Genomic DNA, 14267 nt, shown 5'->3' with positions numbered 1-14267 from the left:
CTCCTTGGCTGAACAACCTCACCAAGGGCATATTTCCATTCTTTACTTTTGCATTACGATTGTGAACATGTAAGGGAACGAGTGACATGCACTGAAAATGCGATTTAAGAGTGATTTGGTATAGTATTTGTAGGTTATCCTGTTAGAAACACGTTTTCCACTCATGTGGCAATATGTGGAGTTTTCCGTGTAAGTTACTTTGCGTAAATGCAGCATTTGGAAAGCATTTGCTTTCTTGCAACCCCTCACGTTGCCTCTGAGTTCCCAAAACAATAATGCTTACACCAAACATTTCACGGATCAACGGCGGTTGGTTTTCCCCTCAAGCACAAGTTAATCCAGTAATGAACTAAGACTGCATATTAGAGTGACATAAATAAAAACCCTGTGCTCCAGTGGACTATGTGGGGTCAAAAGACAGACTTCTGAGATTTTTGTGATGGTATTTCAAGTTAAGGATAGTCACGGCTCTATAAAAGGTCATTATTGGTGAAGGACGGACTTGTTTTTGGAACGTGAGGGTGCTTGTGGAAGGCTTGTGATCTGGATGAAACACTGCAGGTGCAGCTTGGGCTCATCACGTTTTTGGATTTAAAAGCGAGTGGACTCCACTCCAGCAACACCAAACAGCTATGCCCTTGCGACCAAGGGCTTCCTCTCAACCTGGAAGAGCAAACACTCTTCCAAGCCTTAAAAACATCCCAGTTCTGCGTCCGAGAGCTTTGTCGTCCCACACGCAGTCGCCCTTAGAGGATGAGCTCTCTTGTCCAGTCTGCTGCGAGATCCTGTGGTCCTGAAGTGCAGCCACAGTTTCTGCCGCCTCTGCCTTCAGGCCTTCTGGAACAAGAAGGCAGCCAAGAGGGAATGTCCCGTGTGCAGGAGGAAGTGTTCGCTGACGGAGCCCACTGTGAGTCTGGCTCTGAAGAACGTGTGCGACGCCATCGCACAGGAGCAGAAAGGACAAGCGTCTGCGAGAGCGGGCTCATGTTTAGCCAACGGGACGTCTAAACCAGAGGCTCTCTGTGCCACTCACGGAGAGGGACTCAAATTGTTCTGCCAATATGATGAAAAGGTTCTCTGCTGTGTTTGTCAAACGTCCAAGAAACATCAAGGCCACATTGTGTGTCCTTTGGAAGAGGCAGCAAATGATCTCAAGGTGATTTACTTCTAAGAATATTTCTTAGTTTTAATAAATTATTTTCAAAGTAAGCCTTATTTTTAACACAAATGAGACAAAATACTAAGGCAAAATATGGCTTTTGGTCGTTTTTATTTTGAAATCATTTATGACGCATATGAACCCTCAACAATCCTTATTAGCATAATGCATTATTCTCAATTCTTATTACTGTGATGCAATAGATATTTTGTAAATTATTTTTGATTGTAATTATTTAATATGCATAAACTAAAGGTCGAACAATAAATACTGCCAGAATGTATACATACAGTTTGATTACTATATTAAATAATATAGTATTATACATCATATACAGTATATTCCATAATCACGTATTTTTTGCATTTTAATGATATACCACAGATTACCTTGCCAAGTCAAAAAGACATAAAGTTGGTTAGTTACTATTACTAAATTAAAATTGTGGAATTCGGGTGTTCTTGGAAAAAAAAAAAATTCATGGTCATGGAAAACTTGCTAATATCTGGGAATTTTATAAACTCAGGCCAAGTCAATACACTTTTCAAAAGTAATGACATTAATATTGAATGTGTGTTTTCGTAGAGTTAGAACTTTTTTTTTTTTGAGCGCAATTTCTATATTATTATTATTATTATTAATAATTTATTTTAACCCTAAAACAGGCAAGAGTGGAAAATGATCAGCAAAAAATCATTTCATGTCACTTTTTATATCATCTGGACTTACAGTATCACACAGATGTGAGTATACCCCTCCCATTTTTGTAAATATTTTATTATATTTTTTCGTGTGACAACACTGAAGAAATGACACTTTGCTACAATGTAAAGTAGTGAGTGTACAGCTTGTATAACAGTGTAAATTTGCTGTCCCCTCAAAATAACTCAACACACAGCCATTAATGTCTAAACCGCTGGCCACAAAAGTGAGTACACCCCTAAGTGAAAATGTCCAAATAGGCCCAAAGTGTCAATATTTTGTGTGGCCACCATTGTTTTCCAGCACTGCCTTAACCCTCTTGGGCATGGAGTTCACCAGAGCTTCACAGGTTGCCACTGGAGGCCTCTTCCACTCCTCCATGACGACATCATGGAGCTGGTGGATGTTAGAGACCTTGTACTCCTCCACCTTCCATTTGAGGATGCCCCACAGATGCTCAATAGGGTTTAGGTCTGGAGACATGCTTGGCCAGTCCATCACCTTTACCCTCAGCTTCTTTAGCAAGGCAGTGGTCATCTTGGAGGTGTGTTTGGGGTTGCTATCGTGTTGGAATACTGCCCTGCAGCCCAGTCTCTGCTTCAGTATGTCACAGTACATGTTGGCATTCATGGTTACCTCAGTGAACTGTAGCTCCCCAGTGCTGGCAGCACTCATGCAGCCTCAGACCATGACACTCCCGATAGCCAAAAATACATTGTATGGGTCAAAATTATCGATTTTTCTTTTATGCCAAAATCATTAGGATATTAAGTAAAGATCATGTTCCATGAAGATATTTTGTAAATTTCTTACCATAAATATATCAAAACTTCATTTTTGATTAGTAATATGCATTTCTAAGAACTTCATTTGAACAACTTTAAAGGCGATTTTTCTCAATATTTAGATTTTTTTGCACCCTCAGATTTCAGATTTACAAATTGTTGTATCTCGGCCAAATATTGTCCTATCCTAAGAAACCATACATCAATGTAAAGCTTATTTATTCAGCTTTCAGATAATGTAGTCAAAAATTCAGTCAAAAATTGACATTTAAGACTGGTTATGTGGTCCAGGGTCAAATTTGTTAAAATGTTTTCCCCGCTTTCTCCACTACTTAGCTCCAGTGGCATTGGACCCCAACACAGCGTACCCCTGTTTGTCTCTTAGCAAGAACCTGACGAGTGTGTCTAACATGGGGACGATGAAAGAGCTGCCTGATAACCCTGAGCGCTTTGACCACTTTGTTTTTGTACTGGGCTCCAAGGGTTTCACCTCAGGATGTCATTCCTGGGAGGAGGACGTGGGCCAAAATAATGACTGGGTAATTGGTGTGGTTAAAGCCTCAGTAGCCAGGAAAGGCAAAATCTCAGGCTGTCCCAAAGGAGGATTCTGGACCATCGCTCTCTCTGATGGGAAGTATACAGCCATGACCACCCCACATACACCGCTCAACCTGAAGGGCCACCTGGAAAGTGTTCGGTTGAAGATCGACTATAACAATGGAGAGGTCAGCTTCTTTGATTCCGTGGGTGTCACACCTATCTACACATTCAATGACCGCTTTACTGAGATAATGTTCCCTTTTTCCTGTCCGGGGGCAAATATAAATGGGAACAATCCAGGGCCGCTGAAGATCTGCCCTGTGAGAGTGGCAGTATGGAACAGTGCCTCCTGGTGATGCCAGTTTTATTTATGTATTTCTGCTTCAGTTGTACCAGTCAAAGATTTGGAAACGTTTACCTTTTAATCTACTAAATTACTATTTTTACAGGTTTTAGAATGAAATCAAATCATTAAATAAGTCAAATTGAAGTATTTGATCTTCATTGAAAGTCACCACCATTCATCTGGATTCCAAATTTATATATATATATATTATAAATAAATTGAACCGTATGCTGGTAAGCACATTTTACATTTGTCTGTCATGGAATTTTCTTCTGCATTAGCTGTCCAATAATTTCCTGTTGAGACTCACTCTTTAAAATGAAGGTTCTTTATTGCATCTGTGGTTCCATGAAAAACCTTTCTATTCCACATGTTTTTACACAAGGGTCTTTAGATTTTTCTAAAGAATGTTTTTTATGTTCTTTTAAGAACTGTTCACTGAATGGACTTCTGAATAAATTATTGGGGGTGCAAAAATGGTTCTTCTTTGGCATTGCTCCATAAGCCCCCTTCTGGAAACTTTATATTTAAGAGTGTATTAGGCCTTTACCTTTGAATGCTACAGCAAAAAAGACTTGGCTTTCTCGCTAGCATTTATTCACTGGCCAGGAACTCTTTACCATTCCTTGTAGAGTTTAAGCAAAGATAAGCATGCACACTTTTTATAGAGTAGTTATCAGCCCATGTTGTTTATGGTCTTAACGCGAACTGACCGTGATTAATTATTCAATTATTTCTTAAAACTGAAGTCCTCCGTATCAAACTGTCCACCCAATAACTGCTAGCCTCCTTTTCCCCACCAACAGTTATTTATCTTTTAATACATTGGAAGTTTCTTAACCATAAGACATGACTTGTCAAAATTTAAAGCACAAAAGTCTGTCATGCATGTAAAATTAATTTCAGGCATTTAAGCATAAGGCTTTAGATAAACAGATTTAAAGTCCACAAGAAGCTCAGTCAAGTGTGTCCAGACCTTTGATTGGTAGTACATGATGTTAAGATTTATGGCCAGTTTGTAGTCTACCAAAGTAAATGTTTGGAAAATTTAACTAATATTTACATTTACCTCATATATATAAATGTCACTGATATGTAATTTCAAATGATCAGAAAAGCCAGTTGTATTTATTGCTCTTTTCACAATGCTAAGAAGTAGCAGCTTGGTAAACTCAGTAGATCTATGTAATAGTTTATAAAATTTAAGGATATTAATCAAAATGTAAAAAGACTGATTAAGTATCTTTAAGTCCCATCCCATATTGCTTGCTTGCTGTAGAAATGCTGTCAGAAAACACTTAACTTTAAATATTAAATATGTGTTGTGATGGTGCATTTAAAAAAAATGATGAATGGCAAATTAAACTGCACAAAAAGTTTATGCATTCAGATAAATGACACAATATTGAAGTATTGTTTGTTTAGTTTGCTTTATTGAATTGAACACACAGAGAAATAAGTTCAACATGTCAAACATTAATGACTTATCACTTTATTTATAATAGGTAAAATAGGTAATCTAGATCAGTCCTTTGATGAACTTTTTTTCTGGTTTACCAGGGCAGATATCGTGGGATTGTTTGAAGATGAACATGTCATAAACATTAATGACTACGCTTATTTGATTTATATTGGTTAAAATAGGTCATCTTGATCAGCCCTTTGACAAAGTTCCTCTTTTAAGATTTTTTTTTTTTTCTGGTTTACCAGGGCATTGTTTTTCCAGTGTAGTCTAAGAATCCACCGTGCTGCTTCTCAGTAAGGCTGCCAATGACACGCATCACTCCCTCCACACTTTCTCTGGCATCAATAGGCGCCTGGTGGACAAACAGTGAATAATATGCATTTAAAGGGGTCCTATTATGCTCTTTTACAAAGACTAGATTTTATTTTGGGGGGTGTACTAGAACATGCTCTCATGCCTGGTGGTTCGAAAAACGCATTATTTTTCACATAATTTACATTATTACAATACCTTTCTCCCCAGCCTGGCATAAACGACTCATTTAGTTCCGGGTTTGATGAAGGCCCGCCTTCCGAAAAACTAAATGTGTTGTGATTGGTTAGCTGTCCCTGTGCGTTGTGGCGAACAGCTTAGACGGTGTTTCAGTTCTGCCCTGCTTCTTGCCAACGTTCCAGATGGCGTCAATATTGCCATATCAATTTGAGCTGGATTCAGACCCCGAGAATAGTGAACAAGAGAATCACGCAGAACCTTTGTACGCACGGATATTACAAGACATATTAGAGTGGTAACGTCATTGTTGTTTTTTTTGGCTAAATCACGATTTGTGGCGGCATATATGCAAATTTATTCTCTGTTGGAGTGGGGGAGATCTATGTTCCCCGGTAACGCTGTACACAAAGCAGCGCTCCACTCACAAGCGCTGCTTTATCAGACATTACATGCAAGATGAAATGACATCCAAAATTTTCTGAAGACAGTCGGTTTCCTTCAGAAATACAGTGATATGAAAACACCCGCACCGGTTTTCAATTTTTAAACGTGCAGGGCTCAATTTAATTCAACAAAGTCAAAGCATTTTGGAAAATCTATTTGTGGCGGTCAGTTTTGATATTGTTGCGGGCCACCACAAATAAATCAATGTATAAAAAACACTGTAGTCTCATAATTGAAGTGTAAATTCAGCAGATTACATCACTGTCTAGTATTGTACTGTCAGCAATTTATAAAAACGTTTTCATAATTGAAACATACATATTTACATACATAATTATTCAGGGGCATGTGTAATAACTAGCAAAAACTTGAGGCTACAGCAGCTCTTCTTCATCATCGTCGTGTTGTCTGATGCACTCAACCAAGTGTTCTAACCACGAGCTCGCCCCTCCCCACCCCACAACCATTCGAATTTCAGTAGGTGGGAATTATTTTAATGATATTCTAATAGACTGCTTTGTGACATCATTAACACCGGAAAACAACGTTGTAGTCTAAACTAGCCGTTCGTTGTAGTTTTTGAAAAGGGATTTTTTTTTAAAGGTGCCATAGAATGCATTGATACAATATTTTAAATTGTTCTCTGATATCTACATAGAAGGTATGTGGCTTAGGTAAGGGCAAAAATTATCCAGAAACAGTTTTGCATGTCCATTTACAACCCTAATATTTCCCTAGAAGGAAATGGTCTGTTATTGGCTTATTTGGAAGGGTCATAAATAATAATGTTGAGCTCTGCTCTGATTGGCTGTTTCACAGTGCAGCTCAATGTTGAGCTCTGCTCTGATTGGCTGTTTCACAGTGCGGCTCAATGTTGAGCTCTGCTCTGATTGGATGTTTCACAGCGCTTCAGTAGCTCACAGGGAAAATATATATTTCAATACTTTCTTGTGCAGTTATATTGTTGAGTAATTATACTGTAAATAAAATGCGGGCATCAGGGAGCCACTATTAATATGCTGGGCATTGTTTTCAAATGCACGATCGCGTTTTACTTTCAGTTTCGAGATTCGTGATCGCATGTACTCTGTTTATACTATGGAGCAGCAGTACTTACACATTTTACAAGATCAGACGCTTGTCAGTGGTGCTCAGGATCAGTAAATCATTCACCATCATCTTCATCATCATGTACTGTAACAGGTTACAGCTAGCAAGGAGCTAACCATGTCCATTTAGTGGCTCCTGTTATTTTATTAGAACAAGTTTTTTGCTTTCTGTGCCTTTCTGAATACAGACACCAACCCAATCCCTGATCTTCACACCCCCTGCACAGCCTGGAACATAACATTTATTTCCATGATCTGCCATGTTCACTGTTGTCCTCGCTCGTATTTCTTCATAATACCTACAGAACTTCTGATGGTTCGGCTGGCGGCTGGCTTAGAACATGGGCGTGTATATGCAAATGTTGGGGGCGTAACTATTAGTGATCCCGACTGTTACGTCACAGTCGGTGTTATGTTCTGATTCGTCTATTTTTCAGTGGTCTTTTTTAATTACGAGATTTACATAAGAAGGAGAAAACAATGGGTTTTGAGGCTCACTGTATGTCATTTCCATTATTCAACTATGCCAAGGTAAAGACAGTTTTCCATTCTATGGCACCTTTTAAATGAAATATCTCCCTTTGGAGTGGACTTTGAGATTTGTAACTTTGTAACCTTTTTTATGCCCAAACATACACACTGACTAAAATTCAAAAAGTGAAAAAGCATAATAATAAAATTTAAAATAGTGTAACATTATCAAAAAGAGACCATCAGTGTGCTTTTCTGATTCAGGCCTCGTGTTGTGTTTAGGTCCTGAGAGATTTATTTATTACTGAATCTAGATTTACCTCATCTCCCCCCATGTCCGTTCTCACCCATCCTGGGTGAATGGAAATGCAGAGGATCTCATCTGCCTTAAAGTCCCTTGCAGTATATATGGTCAACATGTTAAGACCAGCCTGAGAGGAAAACAGATGCATGACAAAGTTTCAAATCAGTTAATATGGTTCTCTCTTCACACTGTGTATTAGTCAGATGATTTTGCACACAGCTCATTACCACACTCGTTATGACATTACATTCAATTTCAAATATTTTATTTCAGGGACATTGAGATCCAATCTGACCTTTTTATACAGAAACATTTCCAAATATCTGATTTTAACTGAGCTTCAAACCACATACAAATAAAGATTTTTGATGCCTGTCAGAGATTTAGGATTCTTGTGTACCTTACTGATGCTGTATGGGAAGAGTGGGAATGGCTCTTTCAGTACTGGCATGATGCTCATAGATGCTGAATCCGTGGAGATGTTTTCAACTTTTTTCAAATAGGGCTCGATGCAGCCTGCGGTGGACATCCAACCCCGCCCACATCCAAGTATGAGGTCACCAGCCACGCCCATACCATTACAGTCACGCCCATGTCAAAACGTTATACGTCAGAAACCACGCCCTATCATATACGTCACCTCTTGTGGTTCCCAGTACCAGGGAAACCCGGAAGTAACGTTATGCGGAAGCAATTTACAGCCAGTTTCGGGGATCTAAATAAAATTATATGTTGCCTTTCGTTTTACTAATACACGTTTTCTTATTTCTTTAAAGGATGTCTAGGATAAAATGGCACGACTTAAATCTAATATATTTAATATGTCTAATGTACGGAGCTGATTTCTCATCACAACAGCCTGTAAAACACTTGCATTCGTTGATTAAATTAGGCTAATTGTAATAAAAAACCTCTACACCTTACCTTATTCAACCTTATTGTAATGAGATAAATTCTCATTTATTATTACCGATTTTAAACTACCCAAGACATCTTTTAGATTCATCAAATTTAAAGGGTTCAATTAGATTTTGTTATTGTAAAAGTCAACACATTGTTATAATTTATAATTGTCATTTAATTTTCTAAAGATGTGTTGTTCCACTTATCATCAATTGTTAACATTGAATGATAGGATTGACAGTTCTCCATATGCAGTAGACTGCACACACATATGCTAAATAGAGATTGCTTGCTTTGACAGATTATAACAAGTAACATGGCATTGCTATTCAGGCCTTGTTCATCAACAAAACTTCATATGAAGTGTGTCCAGGTCCTCCACATATTTAAAGATGAATAAACAAACATCCCTTGATTCATTTTGGTTTTTTTATATACCAAATGCATATTATGCATCATTCATTCATCATTCATTTTTATATTTATTATTTTACAAAACAAAATTGTACAAAAAAATATATGTTCTATAAGAGATATGTTCCAAATATCATAAATGAACAGCTGAATGATCAGATAAACAGTTCACATACATAAGCTACATAGAGAGATTCCTTTCCTTGTTAGATTATTCACAGAAACATGACATGGACTTTCAAGCCTTGTTCAGCAAGACAATTTGATATGAATGTGTCCAGCTCCTCTGGATACTCAAACAATCAGAATATTGTATTGTACAGATGTGCTATTTACAAATTATGCAAGGGAATGTGGATAGATGTATGATATATTAAATCAAACACATATGTATAATAAATATAAGTATGGATAATTTGGTATTGCACATGTTTTATTGCACAGTGGGGAGAACATTTAACTGTTTGTGAGATAGATATTGTCTGAGGAAGAAACTGTTCCTGTGTCTGGTCGTTCTGGTGCACAGAGGTCTGTAGCGTCGACCAGATGGTAACAGTTCAAAGAGGGAGTGTGCTGGATGTGAGGGGTCCAGAGTGATTTTACCAGACCTTTTGCTCACTCTGGATAAGTACAGTTCTTGGAGAGTGGGGAGGGTTGTACCAATGATTCGCTCAGCAGTCCGGACTACTCTCTGTAGTCTTCTGACGTCAGATTTGGTAGCTGAGCTGAACCAGACAGTTATTGAAGTGCAGAGGATGGATTCAATGATGGCAGAGTAGAATTGTTTCAGCAAGTTCTGTGGCAGGTTGAACTTCCTCAGCTGGCGAAGGAAGTACAACCTCTGCTTGGCCTTTTTCACAATGGAGTCAATGTGAATATCCCACTTCAGGTCCTGAGAGATGAATAAATAGACATCTCTTGCTTCATCCGATTCGACCCCAGGTAGTCTTTAATGGCATTTTGTTGATTTTTACTGTCCATCTGGAGTAAGGCAGGCCCTTTCACCTCCCCACAGAATAACTGACGGTGACTCTGTATCCAGCACAACACTGGGCCAATGTCTCTTACAAACTTCCACTTTATGTCCTCTTGGCACTCCTGTTAAAAATACAGAATACGTGTGTGTTGGTCCACTAAATATTTATCATACTAAATAGTATTTACCTCATCATTTTGCATACAAGAATATTTATGATTTTAAACCACAAAAATCAATCACTACAGTATCTAGAGAAATGTTCCCTCCATACCTTTCTTTACTGTTGAAACAGCAGCAGGAACCCCTCATCCCAGCAGAACAGCTCTGCATCAGGCTTGGACCAAAAATGCGTAGAATGCTGTAAAACATGACAAACAAAGATTGACAATAATTATGTGATCTTTCCATTAATATAGAATAATACAAAGATAATTTGTCACAAAGTACATATCTGTGAGTCGGTGAGATGAGTGTTATAAAAAAAAATTGCACATTAACTCAACATTCATTATATGTTGTAAGAATCAGTGCACTAATAAATATATAGCACACTGATTTTTCATGACAAAATTAACTCTAACTGAATGTGCATTTTTTTAATAACCCTTTTTTTAAATAATAGCTGCATAACACTCTTACCTACTCATATACACACTCTATCACTCTCACATATGTATTTACTTCTCCCCACACAAATTATATTTTTAATGACACTGATCACAGAACCCTTGCACAGTATCTTGGTTGAGGAACCACATAATTTCACTTTCTTGCCGGATAAAGTCTCGGTTATGTATGTAAGGAGACGTCACGTCGGTGACCGACAAATTGGGATCCCTAACAAAGGGCCACGGATACTGCCCCTTCCAGTGTCCTGTGGAAGCCTCCTGCGCCCCTATTTTTTGGCGCAGGTCAGGGCTTAGCACAGAAGACCAGTTACTGTTGCTACGGCACTACCCACTCAGTAAGACCGGATAAAACTGGGAAAACGTACCCTTCCACTTGGAACCGGACGCTGCGGAAGCCCACCCTTCCCAAAGGAGGTTCAGGAGCACTTACGCATATGAATCAACCGTTTAGGCGCATATGGAAAATTTAGAGGAGATAGAAGCCTCTTGGACAATGGCAGAATATCTGCCGGGGAAACACGGGCTCTCAGGCTATACCGTGGACTTTCCACATATGGGATCTAATTAGGCCTTACATATGGAACCCAGCCCTCTACCGGTTCTCACGGATTCATCAAGCAAGGGCCTAGCGTCAGACGCTCCGCCACGTCTGACTGCCGAGGGAATGGAGGAGCTCGACAGGGTCTACCGTACGGACTCTCTGGAGCAGTTTTAGCAAGCCAACCCGAAACCGGAGCCTCTCAGTGCTTCTATCCGTCTGAGGTGAGAACACAGGAGGAAACCGGCTCCACACGCAGGCTATAGAACCTGGCGAACATGTTAGGGGTCGCCCAGCCCGCAGCTCTACAATTATCTGCCAGCGAGACGCCTCGAGCCAACGCCCCCTTTCAACCTGAATGGGCAGGGCACACCCTGTGCCTGATAAGCCAGGGTGATGGCGTCCACTATCCAGTGGGCCATCCTCTGCTTGGAGACGGCATTCCTCTTCTGCCGGCCTCCATGACAGACAAAGAGCTGGTCTGAGGTCCTGAAGCTTTGCGTCCTGTCAACGTAGCATCTCAGTGCTCGGACGGGACAAAGCAACGCAAGGGCTGGGTCTGCCTCCCCCGTGGGCAGCGCTTGCAGGCTCACCTGGTCCCTGAAGGGAGTAGTGGGAACCTTGGGCACATAGCCAGGCTGGGGCCTCAGGATTACCTGGGAGTCAGCCGGCCCAAACTCTAGGCATGAGTCGTCGACCGAAAATGCGTGCAGGTCCCCTACCCTCTTGATGGAGGCCAATGCAAGCAGGAGTCTTCACTGAATGAAACTGCAGCTCAACTGTCTGCAAAGGCTCAAATGGACCCTGCTGTAGTGCTTTGAGCACTAGAAGACAGGTCCCAAGAGGGTATAGAGGGGGGCCGTGGAGGATTTAACCTTCTTGCCCCCCTAAGGAACCTGACGACCAAGTCCCCGTCTCTGAGTCAGTAAATCCCTCCTCAGAGGAATCCGCCAAGAAGGGGCTGTCACGAGGAGCATCAGTTCTGGGAACCAAGTCCAAGTGGACCAGTACGGCGCTACGAGCAGGACCTGCTCCTCGTCCTCCCTGATCTTGCACAGTGTCTGTGCGAGAAGGCTCACTGGGGGAAACGCATACTTGCGAAAGCCCCGCGGCCAGCTGTGTGCCAGTGTTTCCGTGCCGAGTGTTCCCTCGGTCAGGGAGTAAAACAACTGGCAATGAGAGGTCTCTAGAGACGCAAACAGGTCTACCTGAGTGGGCCCGAAACGTCTCCAAATCAGCTGGACTGCCTGGGGATGGAGCCTCCACTCTCCGGGGAGCGCAGCTCGTGCCTCTGGAGGCTGCTGCGGATGCGGTTCGGGAGCGGCGACAAGCAGGCTGGGGCGCTGCAGCCGGCGGACGGGTGGATTGCCAGAACGAGGCAGAGGCAACAGAGCTCCGTCCCGTCGAGGTAACGGAGCCTGACCCGCAACTCCAAGATGATCATCTTCCCACCATGAGAAGATGCCTCATCCACGAACGCCACTTCAGCAGGCTTACTGCCCAGGCACGTGAGGCAGCGTTCATGACCATCACCCGTGCCAGGTAACGACCGCATCCAGAAACGCACGGGTGACGTTGTCTGTAGCAAGACCCAACTCGTCTTTAAAGACGTAACGTCGAGTTTGCCAGATGCAACGTCGTCTTTAAAAAGACGCACCCGTGAATGCTCTTTTAGGGAAATCACTCTTTCAGTGTGCTGAAGCGCACAGGGGAGATGGCCGCTTGCAACACAATCAGGGGGTAGTGCAACCTGATGTGTGCAATCCACTCGACACAGGAAGAACCACCACCGCTGAAGCGCCGTACCGCCAGCACGAGAGTCTCCCAAAGAGCGTGCTTAACTCGTTGAATTCACTCGTCAGCAGAAGTCAGGAGCAGAACAATGTAACCGCTCGGCTACGAAGCGAAAAGCTGAATATGCGCTGCACCTGCTGCCTGCTTATACTCACGCTGTGATTAGCGGCAGCTGGATGCAATAATCGCATGCCAATGTGCATTGGATCGTTTAGTTACACTCGAAGTGGATTGGTCTAACGTGTCTGTGTACAGTTGAAAACATAAGCATGCTGAACTGTTGCACATATACCAAGTTGCACAAGGGTGACAACACCTGGATGCTTTTTTGGCCAGTTCTCTCAGTGTCTGAATCAGAAAGAGAATGTGAGTGATAAAAAACTGATTTATTGAGCTATTTACAAACCTAAGCTCCTGAATACTCACCTCAGAATTTGGCCCATCTGAGTCACGACATGCAGCAAAAATGTTTGAGCAATGGGCCTCCAGGAGTTGCTTGACCATTTCTAAACCCAAGCCTCGGTTGGCCCCTGTCACTAGAGCACTGCATGCCTTTAATGCCGCCATGTTCAAAGATGAAAGTCTGGTTCTGTCTCTATATGGTGTTTTATACAGGAAACAGAGTGGACTCCACATCCCATGTTGCACAGGTCATTTTAGTGATTGTAACCATGACTTGAGCGTTGACTCTTGTGTGAACTTATCAGCACCGTTTGCTTTGAGTAATAAAACTGCTTGGATGCCTTCCAAAAGCCAGTGGCACCCCCCGGAAAATACTAACAGGGGTGGCCAGAGGAGGCCACGGCAAATCTTGGGGTGGCACACCAAAAAAAAAAAAAAAAAATTAAAGTATTTACTTTTGTTTCTGGTTAATGTAACGATATGATTTTAATTATCAATGAATTATTCTTTAAATAGTGCAGTTATTTTTCTTTAAAATAATTATACATCAGCAAATGTGCAAACCAAATAAAAGGACAATATTTAGTTTAAAACCACAAGACATTCTTGAAAAAAATGGAGATTCTTGTCGATTTTCTCTTCATCCTCTGCAAACTGACATAGCACATCTATGAGAGATAAATATACTACTACTATACTGTGTAAATAAATAGTTATTATGGAAGGTGGAGGGTGAACCAACTGCAGGAAAAAGCTAAAATCTATTAAACCGGCACACCATAAACTATATA

At 41.1% G+C, this 14267-nt stretch overlaps 2 pseudogenes across 2 annotated transcripts; one reads left to right on the top strand and one right to left on the bottom strand.

The window, feature by feature from the left end:
• Positions 1 to 632: 632 nt before the first annotated feature.
• LOC306868293 (E3 ubiquitin-protein ligase TRIM39-like) lies at positions 633 to 3542 on the top strand (annotated as a pseudogene). The gene is made up of 3 exons: positions 633 to 1156; positions 1891 to 1906; positions 2983 to 3542. The product of its transcript is annotated as an E3 ubiquitin-protein ligase TRIM39-like (transcript).
• A 1693-nt stretch (positions 3543 to 5235) lies between these two features.
• On the bottom strand, positions 5236 to 13641 carry LOC306868284 (C-signal-like; annotated as a pseudogene). Its single transcript has 5 exons — positions 13501 to 13641; positions 13367 to 13422; positions 8218 to 8333; positions 7834 to 7944; positions 5236 to 5349 (listed from the first exon to the last, which is right to left on the bottom strand). The product of its transcript is annotated as a C-signal-like (transcript).
• Between the last annotated feature and the right edge of the window lie 626 nt (positions 13642 to 14267).

Source organism: Barbus barbus, assembly GCF_936440315.1.
Source record: "Barbus barbus genome assembly, chromosome: 4".
NCBI lineage: Eukaryota > Metazoa > Chordata > Actinopteri > Cypriniformes > Cyprinidae > Barbus > Barbus barbus.
The sequence above is the reverse complement of the archived record's forward strand: the minus strand, read 5'-3'. Positions and strand labels throughout refer to the sequence as shown.